Here is a 17713-nt window from a genome sequence, read left to right on the forward strand (position 1 = left end):
AGACAAGCCTCATTTTCGAAGTCTTCCTGGGGAGGGTGTCCCAGGAAAGATTTCCATAGCCAGAGAGGGTGCTACATAAGGGATTGAGTTCCCCACACAGGAGGTATGTAGCCAGAGGCCAGAAACCCACCTGCTACGAGTGTGCCCAAAATGAAGGCTGACACCTGGGCCCAGAGCTCACTTCCACTGCCCAAATACCCAGACTCGGGATCCCCACAGGGGTCCTCCTGGCCTGGCAGGGATGGGGTGTGGGGAGCAGAGGGCTAGGGTGACTCTTCCAGAGACACTCTGCACTTGAAGCCACCACCTGGTACTGCACACATCTGGAAGCCAGGTGTCTGTCCCACGACCCTGGGAATGGAGCCTGAGACGTGGTACCATGTCCCAGGGCATCCTTTGCTGGGAGCACCTGGCATCATATCTCATAGACAGCAATGCCCAGGGCCCAGAAGGGAAAACGAACCATGAGGTCCTCTCTGGAGACTCACCCTGCTTCACTGCCCAGAACGTTAATGGCTTTGGAGACATTGTACAGGCAGTGAGTTGCTTAAATAGTAACATCCTGACACTTCAAGCAGGAGGTAGGGGTGTCACATACAGTTGTATAGGTTGTTCACTGCACAAGAGCAAAGGGAACAAATGAGGATTAGAAGCCAACATCTAACCTGTGGGCCCTGCTTGGCTCACCCCCGCCTGGAGTAAGATATGCAGAGGCACTGTAAGGGCTAGTGGAGACCCTGAAGGACCCACCTGGTCTCTGAGATCTGGTCATTCCTCTCCAGGGCACTCTGACCAAGGGTTGAATTTTTGAGGCCTTTATGACAGTCAAAGACTCAGCTGGTGTGTCCCCAGCATGCGGGGCCTTTCCTGGGGCTGGCAGCGTGAACTGGTGCCTGCAACTTTCATGTCTGCACACGAGGCTTCAGCCCCAGTTATCTCCGTCCTCCTGCCTCCTCAAGCCACTTCCCCTTGGCTAATTCGATTGGGGGAAGGGAACATTATTTACCAGTGGCTTAGACCTATTCCTTTCAGTCCCCCACCTCCCATTCTCTGCCTTTGCCAAAGAATGAAGACGGGGGATGAAATGAATTCAAAAATAACCAATAAGGACCCCCAGAGAAAATAAAGCAGATTTTATTAAACTTCTTCCAAGACCTTTGTGCTGAGCCTCTGCAGGCTGCCTGGGTGCAGCCTTTGCAGGCTTGGCTCTGATCCTATCGGCAAGGGGAAACCTCAAGGCTGGCTCTCTTAGTCCCTCCTGCAGACACCCAGCAATAACTCGAGTCTTGGTCCTTCCCATGGCTGTCCTGAGTTGACTCCTATTTGAAAGGCAGTTAGAGCCACAGAAATGACTCAGGCTGTACATTGCCCAGTTCTGAGGTTTTGGTGGACTGGTCTTTCTCAGCCGGACCAGGGTTCTGGGCAATTGGTACCAACGGGGCCAGCTCCAGAGGCCACCAAGTTGAGGCTCAGGACCCGCTGCCATTCATCCCCGGAGTCATCGCTCCAGGTTGAGTATGGCACGATTTAATGCTCCCATTCCTCCATTCCTGCTCTGCATGACAAATTGTTTTAATAAACATAAACCGGGTAATAATAAAGTCATAATAAGCCCGCGACTCACCTTATATCACTGCAGTTAAATCCTCCCATAAGCCGGCGCTGGTTACAATGACAATTACGGCCCGGCCAATCCGCAGGCAGGCCTGCGTGCGGACAGATTTAATATCGTTTGTAAATATGATTAGTGGGCTGTCATGTTATTGCAGGCTGCTATTTACATTTCTCTCCGGGTTATACACTCCGCCAAATCAACATTAAGTAGTGGGCCTCTCTTTCCTCCTTAAATCATACATTCCCTCTGCCTGCACCAATCCCGCTTAATGAAGAAAGGGAACCTGACGGCGGGCGGCGGGCGCTGGGCTGGATGGAGCCTCGCCTCGGCATTTTGCCGAAGACAGATGGGCACCGGGAGCCCCGAGAAAGCTCCGCCCGGAAATTCCGGTGGGTGGATGGACCCTGCCCGCCGCGGCCCCCTCCCTTCCCGCCCACAGCCCCTGCCCCTCTCCCTGCCTGCTCGCTTATGAAAAATGTTCAAATAATGAATGGTTGTTGTTTACAGAAGTAATTTCATGCTACATTTCCATTATTGCCTGGATTTGTTTGGCTTCGCACACTACCCCATTGCCTACGATGAACTTTTAAGGAAATATTGCTCGTGCTTCTCGCTCTGCCGTTCCGCTTGTAATGGAAGCCGCTTGCATTGGAGACATATTGTGACACTTAATAACTGTGTGCAAATAAGCATTCTTAAACTACTAGGCTCTATTAATCATTGTTGGGAAGGCTGATCTGCTCCTGGTGCACCAGAATACACCCCACTGAGGAGCGTAGTTGGAGGGGGAAAAGCTAAAAATAACATTGGGACAGCGCGCAGGGGATGGGAAGGGCGGGGAGCCACAGCTGTGCCTTCCAGATCATTCTGTCACTGGAGACAACACGGGGCGGCTCCTCTCTGTCCCCAACATAGTTTAGGGTGGGCCCACTGGCCAGAGACAGGAGAAAGGCTAGGGGGGAGTCGCTTGGAAGAAAAGAATAAAACTTGCATGTCATATGCCTCTGATGCCTCCTCTAAGACAGCATTCTAGATAGGATTTCATCTTCTTGAGATGGCCAAGGTCACCATTAATGTTTGGAAGTGGAATAAATTGATTCACTCTGAGGCTAGGGAGGCTTCCCAGGTTGCGCTAGTGGTGAAGAACCTACCTGCCAGTGCAGGAGATGTAAGAGTCTCAGGTTTGATTCCTGGATCAGGAAGATCCCCTGGAGGAGGACATGGCAACCCACTCTAGTATTCTTGCCTGGAGAATCCCATGGACAGAGGAGCCTGGTGGGCTACAGTCCATAGGGTTGCACAGATTTGGACATGACTGAAATGACTTAGCATGCGCGAGGCTATGGGGGCTGCAGGAGTGTAAGTCCTTTCACAGAATGTCCCACAACTGTGCGTTTCTGAGCCTTGTGTATACAGCGTGGGTGTGTACCGGGTTATAACCACCAGGGTGTCTGTCTCTAGCATCTTCACTTTTCATGCTGCTCCTAATCTTTGGCGAGCTTGGAGGCCAGGAAGTTAGCTTTGGAGCATGAAGACTAGAAAACCAAACTTTATACATTATTTGTAAAGAAGATGAAATAGACTTTGTCTGTGAGTGTGGGGACTCTCCTCAAAGGAAGACTCAGGATGTGTGTTTCATTCAGAGCTCTTTGTTTCCTTCCTGATTCTCAGCTGAGCTGGAGCTGAGAAAGGGCCTGGATGGAGGCTGGCAGGAGCTCTATCCTTATGCTGAAGTATGTTCATTGATTCATTTTACAAATCTGTGTGTATTGAGCCCCAACTGTGGACCAGGCACTGTTCTGGGCACTGTGGGTCATAGACTCTCCTTCTTTCCCTGAGGAGATGATGTTTGAGCTGAGATAAACACACCCTCTCTTGGTGCCCACATGCAAATCCTTACAGACTCCATATGCATGCACACCTGTATGCATTTTCTACTTCATTAATGACTCTTGAATGAAATAATTTCTCCTCATAATGGCCTACAGTTGCCAAACTTTGTATAATGAATATTTATTATTTTAATAAAAAGAGATAAAGATATAGTCTTTTCTTAATGTCAGGAGATTTGGGAAAATTTTTCATCCAAAAAGGTTAAAATGATAAAGTGAGTGCTTATACAGCTATACATATTCCACTGTCTAGAAAAGGTGGACCTTTGAGTCAGGGTCAATGGTGTGTATGCATGTGTGTGTGTGTGTGAGAGAGAGAGAGAGAGAGAGAGAGAAGGGGAGGCAGGGATGGATGTAGCTAAGGGCAAGGTGTTAGGCCCCGGCTTCCCAGGCAGTGTGAAACAAACCAGGGGTCCTAGAGCCATGTGTTCACCAGGCTTGTCAGCCTGCACAGAGATTAGGGCTGGGACCGTGGCCAGAGAACCGTCTCGCTCCCCAGAAGCACAGAGGAAGAAGTGTGAGATGTAATGAGAAGTAGTCGCCCAGCGCTGAAAGTGAGAAATGGTATTGATTTTCCCGTTCTTGGTTGCTCAGGGGAGCTCATCAGGTGCAACTTTACTGGCGTCCACCACCCTGGAGGGGTCTGTGGCGCCCCCTGCCTGCCTTGATTCTCTGCTCTGCGGAGGCCAGTTTCCCAATCCAGCCTTTGCAAGTCCCATGAAATGCCTTACCCTCTGTCCCTGGGGGTCCAGCTCAGACAGTGGAGGGACAGGTGAAAATGAACAGAAGAGGCCTGGGAGGACACAGCTCTCTGCTCTGAAATGTGTGCCCAGAAGTCAGGCTGCTGCCCTGGTTAGGTCCCTACCCACACCAATCTCTGTGGCTTCCAGGCACTCAGGTAAGCCCCCAGCAGCCCCCCAGTGCTGGAGCCTGTCCCTACACAGATCCAGAGCCATGTGAAGGAAGACTGAGCTCCACTCTGGAGCACAAAAGCAGTGAACAGAGGCAGAAACTCCAGTGAGTGACCCTGAATACAAGGCCAGTGCAGCCCCAAGGCTTATACCTACAAGCAGGGGTTACCATTTGAGGAGGTGATACAATGCAGCTGTTAAGAGTAGGGTGTAGGCAGGGGAGAGAGGTTCTAGAGGGAGGGGATATATGTATACATATGGCTGATTCACCTTGGTGTAGGACAGAAACCAACACAACATTGTAAAGTAACTATCCTCCAATTAAAAATAAATTTTAAAAAAAAGTGAGGTGTTTGGAGTCAGCTAGGCTTAGACTAGCATCCTGGCTCCTTCATTCGCCAAGTATGTGAACTCAGACAACACTTTTAACTTTCTTCAGCCTCAGTAGTCCCATCTGTAGAATGGGGATAATAGTTGTCTCCTTAGGGGTTTATTGTGAGGATTCCATCAGATATAGAGATAAAGCAGGTAAAGCACTTAGGACTTTTGCATATTTTGTATAGTGTATCTGTGCTTATGTTTTCTAAAAGCACTGAACAGATTGAGGATTATAATCAGAAACTAGATGCAAATCCCTCAAAGCTATGGCCAAATGTCCCATCCCATTTCCTGATAACTTCTCAAGGTTGAAGAACTTTGGAGGCCATATGGAGAGAGAAGAGCTCTGGTCCTTGTCAGCTTCAGGAGGATGCATTGCCAATTGGTGGAAATATGGCAGGGGGCAGTTGGTAAAGAACTGACCCCCTGAGTCTGGAATGTTCCCACCCTGCTGCTCTTACTCCCTGGCAGTTAACCTCACTGAGTCCAAACTAGTCTCTCACCTATGTCAGCTTCAGAGTAAATGTCACTGTCCCCCGTCCACCTTTGATTGTAGTCACAGTGACCTTACTCAGATGGAATCAAGTCACTAGACTGTCTGAAACCTTTAACGGCTCCCCATCACCTAGAGAGTAAAGTGCGAAATCCTTACCAGAGCATTCCAAGCCCTTCAGTGCTTTCCCTTGAGTTAACCAGCCCCTGCCCACTGATTCTTCCTCTTCTGCCTCCCCAGTGCCCACCCTATCCAAACAGGCCACCGCTTCATGCCTTCAAGGCTGTGTCACCAGATGCAGGTTAAAAAAATTGGCTTCAAATACCGGTAAATAATGGGGCCAGAAGTGGCCTCGGGTAGACCTTCTGTCCTTCTTTTCTCCCCTCCTTCTTTAATTCAACAAATATTTATTAGTTGCTTCCAGACCCTGAAGATATAAAGATGATGAGACAGTGATCTCTAGGGGTTGGTTAACCCTCAAGGGAGAATGTTAGCCAGGCTGTAACTGAACATAAAACATGCTCAATAAATATATATTAAGCAAATAAGTGAACAAATGTAGTATGTGTCACAGTAGGTTATCACAGAACAAAGCACAAGGAGAGAAAAGAAAAGAAGCCTCTTTACCACTTCCTGGAGATCAAGGAAGACTTCAGGAGGCAGGTGATGAGCTAGATGAATTCGGAAGAGTTGACTTAGGGCTTGCAGGTGGCACTGGGAAATGCATTGAGCACAGGCACAGCCAAAGGCTGGGAGAGGAAAAAGCCTGCAAAGTGTAAATAGACTGGCATAACCTGGGCACAGGCGCAGGGGCAGGAGATGGGGTGGAGGAGGAAGCAGGCTCTGGTCACAGACAGCAGTGAGCAAGGACTCCCTCCTGGGGCTGAAGGGGGCTCTTCCAGACACTCAGGAGAAAAATGACCACACAGGGACCTGATGAAGAGGCATTTGGGTGCAGATCCGTGGGACCTGATTGTTGAACAAGCAGCAGTGGCCTGAGTGTGGTGGCCCAGGCTCAGAAGTGCTTGAAGTTTAATGCTCTGCAGTTGCCATCTTGGAATTCTAATTTTACATAAGGATTTGTGTTTTGGGGGTGAAGCTTACTAGGTGAAGCATGTGCTGGGGGCTTGGAACACAGTCCAGCTTCTACTACTCCCGTGGATGAGCTCAGGGCCTGCTCCCTACCCCTGGTGCCCCAGGCGGGGCCCCCAAGCCCTGGTTACCTCCCTCCACTCCAGGTGTGACCCATCACAACCCAAGCCTGCATTACTCTGTGCTGTGGTTAAGGGCAAAAGGCCTGATGTGGGTCCTGGGGAGGGAGTAAAGGAGGAGGTGTGAACCTCTCCTCATGTCTTAGCCTACTGGGCCTCTGGCCCTGCTTCCATGCTTCCAGGGACAGGGGACTCACTGCCTCCTAGGGAAGCTGCGGGAATGTCACTGGTCAATGCAGCACCACCATCCTCCTGCCCGGACTTCCTTCCCTAGGGGCTAACTGGGTCCTCTCAGGGCTTGAATAATCCTTCTGCACTCACTTGGAGCTCAACAACCCTCCTCCAGAAACTAAGCCTGCTCCAGGCCAATGCCCTTCCTGTCTTTGTCTGTCCAGACCCCCTCAGCCAGCCACTCCTACAGCAGGCTGGCCTGGGATGGAATACACAGGGGCCTGGGAGTCAGTAAGCACCAACTGTTAAATATGCAGGAATTCTGCAAGTTAAAGTGTTGGTAGCTTAAAAGACGCCGTGGTAGAAGTATTTACACCAAGAAAACGGGAACACTACAAATCAAGGCCAATTTTTACCTTGGAGAGCCGGTTTACTAACTCACCACAGCCTGGAACCCTGATTTCCATAGACCCAGGGTTTGGAAAGGCCTAGAGGGTTTCCTGGCTTCCCCAGTGGCTCAGTGGTAAAGAATCTACCCGCAATGCAAGAGCCACAGGAGACACAGGGTCGATCCCTGGGTCAGGAAAATCCCTTGGAGAAGAGCATGGCAACCCACTCTAGTATTCTTGCCTGGAGAGTCCTATGGACAGAGGAGCCTGGCGGGCTACAGTCCGTAGGGTTGCAAAAAGTCATACATGATTACCAATACTTATATGTGTGTGTCTGTGTGTTTGGTTATATGTGCATGTGTGTGTTTGCTCTTGTGTGAGTCTCCATAGGTATTTCCGTGTGTATGCGCACATGTGCGTGTTTCAGCAAAGGGGCTGGGAGTGTGGATTCTCTGACAACCAAAAGTACCGATAAGAATCTGCCTGCAATGCAGGAGACCCCGGTTCGATTCCTGTGTTGGGAAGATTTTGCTGGAGAAGAGCTAGACTACCCACTCCAGTATTCTTGGGCTTTCTTTGTGGCTTAGCTGGTACAGAATCCACCTACAATGTGGGAGACCTGGGTTGGGAAGATCCTCTGGAGAAGGGAAAAGCTACCCACTACAGTATTCTGGCCTGGAGAATTCCATGGACCGTATAGTCCACGGGGTTACAAGGGTTGGACACGACTGAGAGACTTTTACTTCACCCATTTTGGTAGGGGACGTGTCCCCCAGAGGTCCAGCAGGGGGCTCCACTCTGTGACCATGCAGGCTCTCCTGCCAGACAGACCCCAGGGGCCTCAGTTCCCTACAATAATGGCTTGGGGCTTCTGTGCACATAAGCCCATTAACAGCCCCAGAATTCTGGCAGCTGGTCTAGCTCTGTTCAAAAACTGAGTTCTGATTCCTTTGGTTGTTTATTTTAATATTTATAGAAAACACAATTTAGCCCCTTTGGAAAGTCTTAAGTCTAAAACAGCTTAAAACTAAATAAAACAAAACAACAAATTATTACTACCAGAAGTTAGTTAAGAGATAATCCTTAGCTTTTCATGCAAAGTTACACTCACAGGATGTCCAGAGAAAACCGTCGAGAAGACAGAAGGAGGCAGTAAGGAGGGCCTGGTTCTATGGCAACTCCAACATGATGAGGAAAAAGACTGTGAAACGAGCTCAATGTGCTACCAGGGCTGGGGAGAGCCTAGGACTCAGTCCAGCTCGGCACTGGTGGAAGAAGGTGTGACTTTTCCCCTCAGTCGACAGAGGTCATCAGGCAGACCTGGGTCACCCAAAATGCGAAGGCTGACAGTGAAGTAACACTGCCGTGGCCCATGCAGGTCACTCACAGGAGGTGCTTAATTAGTGGTTTTTTAAAAAATTGTTCTTTTATTTGGGAGTCTTCCTCCCTCTTCTTTCCTTCCTTCCTCCTCCTTCCTCTTTTTCTTTCTCCTGGATGAGGACTGAATATGTCTGTGCACCCTGGATCCCCCAGATGCTGGTTAGAGCCCAGGATGTAAAGATAATGATTCAGGCCCCTCTCTCATCTTCCCTGAAGTTCTAAGAGGGAAGAACTATGTTGCTATGTCCCCAAAGGAAAGAAGCCAGGGAGGGCATCTACCTGCACAATGGGTGACCAAGAGGGTCAGGACATCAGGCCAGGACCCACTTGCTCTCTAGTCTGAACTAGAGCTCTCAGAGCTGTGCATTATAAAGTTTCTTAGCCCTCTGCCACAGCCTCTGTCCTCAGCAGACCTGGAGGAACTCAGCTGTACCCCTACTTACTCCCTGACCATCCTACATTCAGCTGGCTGTACCCACAGATGGGGTCCTCCAGGAGGAGTCCCCAGGAACCACAAACTAGAGGCTCAACTTCCTGGTGCCTGAGTGGCTGTCCCCTGGTGAAATTCCAGGGCTTCCCCCAGATGCCTCGTAATAGAGGGGCGGTGCACGTGTGGTTGCTAAGTTGCTTCAGTGATGTCTGACTCTGCGAACCTGTGGACTGTAGCCCGCCAGTCTCCTCTGTCCATGACCTTTTCCAGGCAAGAATTACTGGAGTGGGTTGCCACGCCTTCCTCCAGGGGATCTTCCCGACTCAGGAACTGAACCTGCATCTCTTACGTCTCCTGCATTGGCAGGTGGGTTCTTCACCACTAGCGCCATCGGGAAACCCAATAGGGGAGGTATGGGAATGGCAATTAAGATATATAACTCAAGTTCTGTGATCTGCTTTGCTTTTACAGGTTTTGTTGGAAGAAAAGTTTCAACTACTTTTTAAAAATTGTAAATCATCATTCGTAAGTGAGTGAAAGTTGCTCAGTTGTGTCTGACTCTTTGCAACTCCATGGACTATACAGTCCATGGAATTCTCCAGGCCAGAATACTGGAATGGGTAGCCTTTCCCTTCTCCAGGGGATCTTCCCAACCAGGGATCGAATCCAGGTCTCCCGCATTGCAGGCAGACTCTTTACCAGCTGAGCCACGAGGGAAGCCCAAATCATTGTTCTAGGAGTAGCTATTCCACATGAGGGTAGAGGGCTTGCATGTGTTTTATTCAAGATTCTCTGACGCTCTGATTTGCCCTGTCTGAGCACTAGTAGCTTAGTGGGTCAGGGAAGGCTGAAGTGGGCAGGTCCCACAGATCATGTCCCTTCTGTGTCTCCACAGCATCCTCCTCGACTGGACATGGGCCCGACGACTGCCTGCCTGTCTTATGCTTTTCCGGGTGCTGTCTTGGCTGTCTGAGTGGGCCTTCTTATGACTGTATTGGGGACAGGTGGTTAGGCCACCCTCCACCCCTGACTCCCTGCTCTGGGTGTGCCTCTCAGAGGCTGAAGGAGAGACAAAGGGATGCCCGTCATCTCCGAAAACAGGGCACGGTCCCGCGTGGCTGGGGCCACGGAGTTTCCTCTGACAGACAGGACGAGGGAAGGGGGCTTTTGGAGAGGGTGACTCAGTCCCTGGCCCGTCACCTTCCTCTGTCTCTCTCAGTGCTTTGGAAGTTGGAAACTTATGGAAGGGGTTCCCTGAGAGAATGGGTGGAAAGGGGGCTTGCCCTGGGGGAGGCTGTGCCTAAGGTTGGTCCAGGGCTGGAATTGGGATGCCGAGGGTGGGGGTGGGGGGTGGCTGGAGCCAGACAAAAGGACTGCCCTCCCTTCCTGGCCTGCAGGCTTTACCCATCTGCCGCCACGTGTAGACCCTCCCTCTGCCTGGATGTCCCAGGCTGGGCCCCTGGTCTTCTCCCCCTCCACCCTCTGGCCCCTCTGCAGACCCAGCCGCTCACTCCCAGCCGGGCACAGGAGTTCCTGTCCTGTTCTCCCTCTGTTCCTGTGCAGAGCTCTGTACCTGCCCAGGTGAGCCTGTGCAAACAGCCCAGGGCCTCTAGGGGGCAGCAGAGAGAGAGTACGCACAGGCTGAGCAGCCTAAGAGCCTTGTTCCAGATGCATTTCTGTCCGTGAGTTGCTCGCTGGGTTCCTTGGGGGCAATCCACTGCCCTCTCTGGGACTCCGTTTCTTCACTGGCTTTTTGGGGAGATGACTCACAATCCCCTCCCTGTCAGAATTCTGTGACTGAACTGCTGCAGAGAATCCAAGGAGGAGGTGGAGAACGGAGTATTCAGGCTGCCTGGAAGAAGTGTAGGAGGCTAGGCAGTGGGGCGCCCAGGAGGAGTGTGCCTCTTCTCAGCATCCCCCACCCCCAGGACAGCAGACCAGAGGCTACACACAGGCCGGGAAAGCATGGCGCTGGAGCATGGTGGCTGGTGTCGCAGCTATAGGCACAGGGGCCTAAGAACCAGAGACTGCTGTGTGCCTGGAGGAGCCTAGCACCCCTGGGGCCTCACAAGCCTATGAACAACCTCTCCCTCCACGACACCTACCAGGGTTTTCTCAGCTCTGATTGTAGGGCTAATAGATTTCTTTTTGTAAAGAAATACAACCCCAGTGGACCTGGCTGGGAGGTCCCTAGCCCACCCAGATGCCCAGAATTCCACGTGCCCCTTTCGCTCAGAAGGGCTGGAGTTGGGGCTCAGAGGGGCTTGGTTAGCCCTGCCCAAGATGGGCTGGGAAGTCGAGGAGGGTGGAGGGGCCTGTGCCAGGCTCTGGCCTCTGCCAAGCTGCACTGGGGAGGCCCAGAGGGGTTTATTTGGATTTTTTAATTATCATTTTTACTTTTTTTCTCCTCATGAAAAAGTTTTAATATACACAGTAAATTAAGCCCAGAAAAAAGGAGGGGGGCACATTTCATCTTTAATCTATTTACTTCTGAATATTTAACATACAATTCTGGCACCAATCACCAAATTTAACTGGAAAATTACTCACTAATCTGTTTGCTTATTTGGAATAATTGGGTCGGCTGCCAGCGCGAGGATTTCCCCCCCTGTTTAATATCTCAGTTAGTAGTCCAATTTCAGCTTGGCGGCATAATTACTCTGACAGAGCTGTAGCCACGGGGCCTGTGAGTGGGGCTGCTTTTAAACCGTAAATTATGAAGGATTAGCATTTATGAATTTTAAATCAGGGCTGGGGTAGGAGACACTAAAGCTGCTTAACGCTGGGGAACAGCAGCCTCCACTCAGCAGCAGAAGCCGTAACCCTTCCGCTCCCAGGACGGGCCATGGGACATGGGAGCCTGGGCCGTGGAGGTTGGTGACCCAGAAGGTGTGGCAACACAGTGGACACAGGCGTGGGGAAAGCTGTAGCAGTGATGGGGCCCCCAGGAGCTGAAAGCTAGGGTGAGCAAGGGCTTTGGCCTCCCCACTCTCTGACCCGAGTCCATGGGGTGCAATTTCCTCTTGGTTAGTAATGGTTCACCTCCCCACTGCCCTAGAGGATGCTTGGAGCGATGACTTAACTGGGAGTTGAGGTCAGTCCCTGCAGCCCCTGCCTGCCACAGAAGAGTCCCTACTGCTCTTAAGAATCCTCATCTGGCCGTGAGCCAGTCTGACTCAGCATCCTCTGGCTCTCAGTGTGACTTCCTGGTGTGCTTGGCTCAGGCCAGCTGTAGAATGGCCAACAAGGCTACCCCAGGTATGTCATTCTGAGTTCTCGTCTTCCCTCCCCTCTTCCTCTATCCCCACTCCACCTTTCTCTGGCACATGATGGCCTTAGACCCACCTTTGAAATCATATGAACCTGGGTTTGAAACCCAGCAATGCTTTTTAGAAGCTGTGTGACTATGGACGAGTTACTTAACCTTTCTGAGACTCCATCTTATTCATCAGTTAAATAGAGACAGTAATTCTGACCTTGCAGGGCTGCTGGGGACTCGCATCAGGTACTGTGGGTGAGACGCTAGGCACAGTGCCCAGCACATGGCAGGTATTTATCCCATTAGCTCCATATACCCATGTCTATGCCCTGCATCCACTGCCCCCACTCTGTACCTCATTTCTCATAGCACAGGGAAATCTCAGCCTCTGGCCACTCAGTCTGGCTTTATGGTTGATGCCAAGGTTGTATTTCAAGATTCTACTGGGCTCCAGGAACAAGTGGCCACTACAACACTGACTCTGGGGCCACGTTGGCTGGATTTGAACTCTCACTCTGTCATTTACTAGCTCGGTGACCTTGAACAAGTTATTTAGCCTCTCTAAGCCTCAGTTTTCCTAATCTGCAAAATGGGGATCATAACAATAGTATCTCATCATAGTGCTATTAAGAGTTGGTAAGTTAATGTACAGCATTCAGAATCATACCTGCCTCACAGAAAACACTAACTATGCTATTGTTATTTACTATCATTGTGAGGAAGATGACTGTGGCCCACCCTGTGGAACCTGCCTGTTCTAAGGCTCGAGGTTGAGCCTGAGAGATCTCTACAAAAACACAGGGAAATGAGGCAGGATCTGAGTGGGCAGGACAGGGCCACCAGACACGTCATTGAGGGCCAGTCTGGAGTACATCTTTCTGAGATCAGGCAGTCCTTATAGTGGCCAGACCTCTACCTGTCCCGTGTGTGGGTGATGGGACCTTTCCATCACCTGCAGTTCTGGAAGAGCCTCCTGATATACTCTATAGGGCAGATTCTGGGGTGCAGGCCCTCTGTGCAGGCAGCTGAGGCTGGAGAGGCAGGAATGAGACCACAGGGACACGTCAGCCCAGACATTCCCTCTGTGTGGGCTAGCGTGCCTTCCCAAGCTGGCCAAGATCTCTGTCCTTCAGGTCCCCAGGGCAGTGGCTGGCCAGGGAAGGAAGAATGGCAGCAACTCCAGGCATCTCAGCCTGCAAGGTGAGCAGGCCAGGCCAGGCTGGGCCCAGAGCCTCCCTCTAGGTCTCCAGGGCTCCCAGCCCTTCCCACTGCCTCTCACCGGCTTCAACAACAGCCTGTCCTAGGCCATCACGTGTACACCGGGTGATAAGCTGCCAGTGCCTCCACGTGAGTCCTCTGGCAGTTCACTTCCCTGGTCTGGACCTGATTTTGCACATCTGAAAGAACAGGAGAGTTCTTGCCTACCTAGAGGTCTATGATTCAAGTTCACAGCCTGTTATCTCAGCAGAAAGGACACAGCCTGTCACTCTCCTGTTCTCTGCAGAGGAGGTCCCACAGCCCACCCACAGGTCCAGGTGGGGTTCAGTTTGGCTTCTTGTGACATACTGGATGGGTTCTGCCATCCAACACCATCCATGACTTAGGCTTAATGATGGACGGAGCCACGTAGCCTCAGCTCCTGGGCACGGGCTGGCTGTGGGACTCCTGGGGAAATGCTGTTGCCCAGCCAGGGCTCACGGGCCCTCATATAGTAATAATGCTCTTTTTAAAAAACATTTATATAAAAACAACAACAAAAACATTTATTTGTTTGTTTATTTTTGGCTGCACTGGATCTTTGTTGCTTCCCACGGGCTTTCTCTCTAGTGGTGGCAAGCAGGCGCCACTCTCGGTTGTAGCGTGGGCTTCTCATTGCGAAGGCTGTGTTGTGGAGCACAGGCTCTGGGGTGTGTGGGCTACAGTATTTGTGGCCCACGGGCCTAGTTGGCCCATGGCATGTGGAATCTTCCTGAACCAGGGATTAAACCTGTGTCCCCTGCACTGGTAGGTGGATTCTTAACCACTCGACCACCAGAGGAGTCCTAATGCTCTTTAAAATACGTCCTGCATGGAACATTTTATGGCAGCTCAAGATAGCTCAGACAGTTAAGAATCTGCCTGCAATGCAGGACACTGGGGTTCGATCCCTGGATTGGGAAGATCCTCTGGAGAAAGCAAAGGCAACCTACTCTAGTATTCTTGCCTGGAAAAGCCCATGGACGGCAGAGACTGACGGGCTACAATCCGTGGGGTCACAAAGAATCAGACACGACTGAGTGGCTAACACTACTACTATACTACTATGATAATTTTGCTTCAGCAAATAAGTCCTTAAGTATCCCTCCTTGTACCTCCATGTTCCCCACACCATCACTCTCAGCCATCTGGCCCTTAAGGACCATGATTTGGGGGATGAGTAAAGGAGGAAGGAAACCACCTCAGGGGCTGCCAGCAGCCGAAGAAGGACTGCACTCCCAGGGTCCCCACAGGACTTCCAGCTGGCTGGTCTGTGAGCACGCTGGGATGCTTGATGGATGGGAAGTGCCCGGTTTGTCGAGTTCTTGCTGAGCTTTGTGATAACTCATTGTATTTCTTTCTTTACAAATTGGCCTATTAGTACTCCTGAACTGAATGGAATTCTAACCAGGAGCATCCCAGCCTGGGCTGAGCCTGGGCCAGAAATTACCTGCGGCAGCAAGGCAGGAAGGCCTGCACTCTGGGGAGGAAGCCTGGGACAGCTGGCTGGAGCGGGCCCTACATTCTGCAAGGGAAGTGGGTTTGTTTTCTTTTTGAGTTCTAACCAAGCCCTGCTGGATTTAAATAGCAAGATCTGCCTCTCTGCTCACTGGCTTTCAAGCTGGGGGCTCCGATCCCTGTTTGAGGGGTTAAACTCTAACCCCATTAAGCCATTTATGGAAAGCTGACCACCAGGGAGGGAGGCGGCCCCTCTTCCTGCAGCCTCCCTAAACCCCACAGATTCTGAAATTGGTTGTCACTCTCAGTCAGAGGATTCTAAACAAGTAGGCGCTAATCCCCTCTGTTAAGGAGATACTTATTTTGTCTGAAAAACTTCAAAGAGCCCATGACAGACACTCAAAATCAAAATTAGCATTCCAATGAGGATTTAAAAAAAATAATAATTCTTACAGTTCTGCTAAGGAGAGGAGAAGAGGGAAAGTGGCAGACCGGGAGGCTGGGGGAGGGAGCAGGACAGTGCCTTTCATCTGGCTACCCGCAGGAGCTCTGGGCATCTGTCCCTGCTGGTTGAGATGCCAAAGGCCCCTCACCAAAGGGGCAAAGGCTAGGCTATAACCTGGGCCCTTCATGGTGGGCAGGAAGTGGCAACCCCCAAGGGTCCTGCAGATGAGAAGCTCAAGTCTCAGAGAGGGCGGTGGCAGTTGGAGCCAGGCATTTGGACCCAGGGTGGGCCTTGGATCTGCCTGCCTGAGGCCACACGGGTGCTCTCAGCTCACTGGGCTGGTAGGAGTGTAGAGAGCCTTACAGAGTGTGGAGCCTTGCTGTATTTTTTAAAAAATAATGATATTAAAAAATTTTTTTAATTTACTTGTTTTACTCATTTTTGGCTACGCTGGGTCTTCCTTGCTGCACATAGGCTTTCTCTGGTTGCAGTGAGCAGGAGTTACTCTAGTTGTGGGGTACAGGCTTCTTATCATGGTAGCTTCTCTTGTTGCAGAGCATGGGCTCTAGAGAGCAGGCTCAGTAGTTGTGGCACGCAAGCTTAGTTGTGCTGCATGTGGAATCTTCCTGGACTGGGGTTTGAACCTGTGTCCCCTGCATTGGCAGGCAGATTCTTAACCCCTGGACCACCTGGGAAGTCCAGTCCTGCAGTCTTGCCAACACATCTGTCCACGTCATGGCCGTGTCTGGAGGCACTGCAGGGTCTTCACACTCCTCTCCAGGCCCGGCAGCCTCCCTTCTGGAACCCAGCGAGCCTCCTCCCACCCCCAAGCCTGACCTCTCCCTTTGCTGGGCCAGGGTCGCCAGCCCAGCCTCACGCTGGCCTGCCCGTCCCCATGACCCGGCCCCAGAATGAGCCCCAGAAGGGCTCCCTCACCAGGGTCATTCTGGTATTGTCATCTCTCAAGGGACCCTCCATTCCAGATTCCAGATTCCCAGGCCAGGGAGAGCCTCCCACCTCCAGGCAGGGGGCTCCTCTCCCCCAGTCTCTATAGCCCTTCCTTTCTAAAGTCCCTCAGAGGCCTGCAGGGCCTCCTGGGCCCCCCTCGGCTCCTGGACCAAATCCTCCATTTGCACTCTCAGATCCTGTTTGGCCTTCCCCGAAAGCCATGGGGCAGGGCCTATCCCTCCTGCTCCCCTCAGCCGGGATGCCCCTAAACCTGTTTGGTGTCACCCCTTGCGGAGAGGACCCCGCACCATCAAGATTTTTAATCCTCAGTCATCCCTCGCTTCTCCCAATACCCACTGCTTTTCTGCATCACCGCCAAGCTCTCCCCGTCACCTGCCCGGTCCCCACTAGGCACTGTGCCCTTCTCTAAGGCTGTCTTCCCACTCAAACCCTCCACCAATGTGCAGACCTGTTCTGTGCCTGGCCTGGAGTGGGTGCTGGAGCACAGGGCCCAGACCCTGATCTTGGGATGCTTCCATCCAAAGTAAGAGTGCTGGCCCATCACAGTACACAGGCATCAGAGAGCTCCATCTGGGGCTCCCTGAGGAGGTGCCAATGAGCTTCAATAGGAAGTCACCAGGTGGGCAGGAGAACACAGGGCCTACAGTAGGCAGAGCCATGTGCAAACACAGGGAGGCAAGGAAGCCTGGGAATAACGAGAACTTCAACTCTCGGCCCAGGCAACTGCAGTAGCCCTTCCTGATCCCTAGCCCAGGTCCCCAGGCCCTTTATGAGGTCCAAGTGTTCTAGTAACAGTATTGCCCAGCACAGAACCTCAAAGAGGGAAAGAAGGAAGTGTCTGTAATACCCTCACCTCCAGTGAGAGAGACCCCTTGAAAGCATCACCTCATCCACGACAATGGCTTAAGCATGAAAGAGATATCCAAAATGCCCAGCTTTTGGCATTAACCCTTCCTGAGGCAGGCCTGGTTTCTCCTGGCTGGCCAGTGTTATCCCTATGAAATTGGCTCTGTTCAAAGCGCTCTCCCACTCATATCTCATGTATAGATTTCTAGAACATTCATGCTCAGAACTCACATAGATGGGTGTTGTCCAATAGAAATACACTGCAAGCCACATACGGGATTTTTCAAGTTTCATTGAAAAGATAAAGCTGGTAATTTATTTTCCTTAGCCCAATATTATTACTGGGTTTATGTAACCCAAAACATTATCATTTCAATATGTAATCAACGTAAAGTTATTAATGAGGTTTTTTTTTTTTCTTGGTAATAAGTCTTAGAAATCTAGTGTGTATTTTACACTGACAGCCTATCTCCCTTCCACCTAGGCACATTTTAAGTGTTCTGTGGCCACAAGCAGCTTGTTGCTCAGTTGCTATGTCATGTCTGACTGTAACCCCATGGACTGCAGCACACCAAGCTTCCCTGTCCTTCACTGTCTCCTGGAGTTTGCTCAAACTCATGAGCATTGACA

This window comes from Bos mutus, chromosome 15, assembly GCF_027580195.1.
Source record: "Bos mutus isolate GX-2022 chromosome 15, NWIPB_WYAK_1.1, whole genome shotgun sequence".
NCBI lineage: Eukaryota > Metazoa > Chordata > Mammalia > Artiodactyla > Bovidae > Bos > Bos mutus.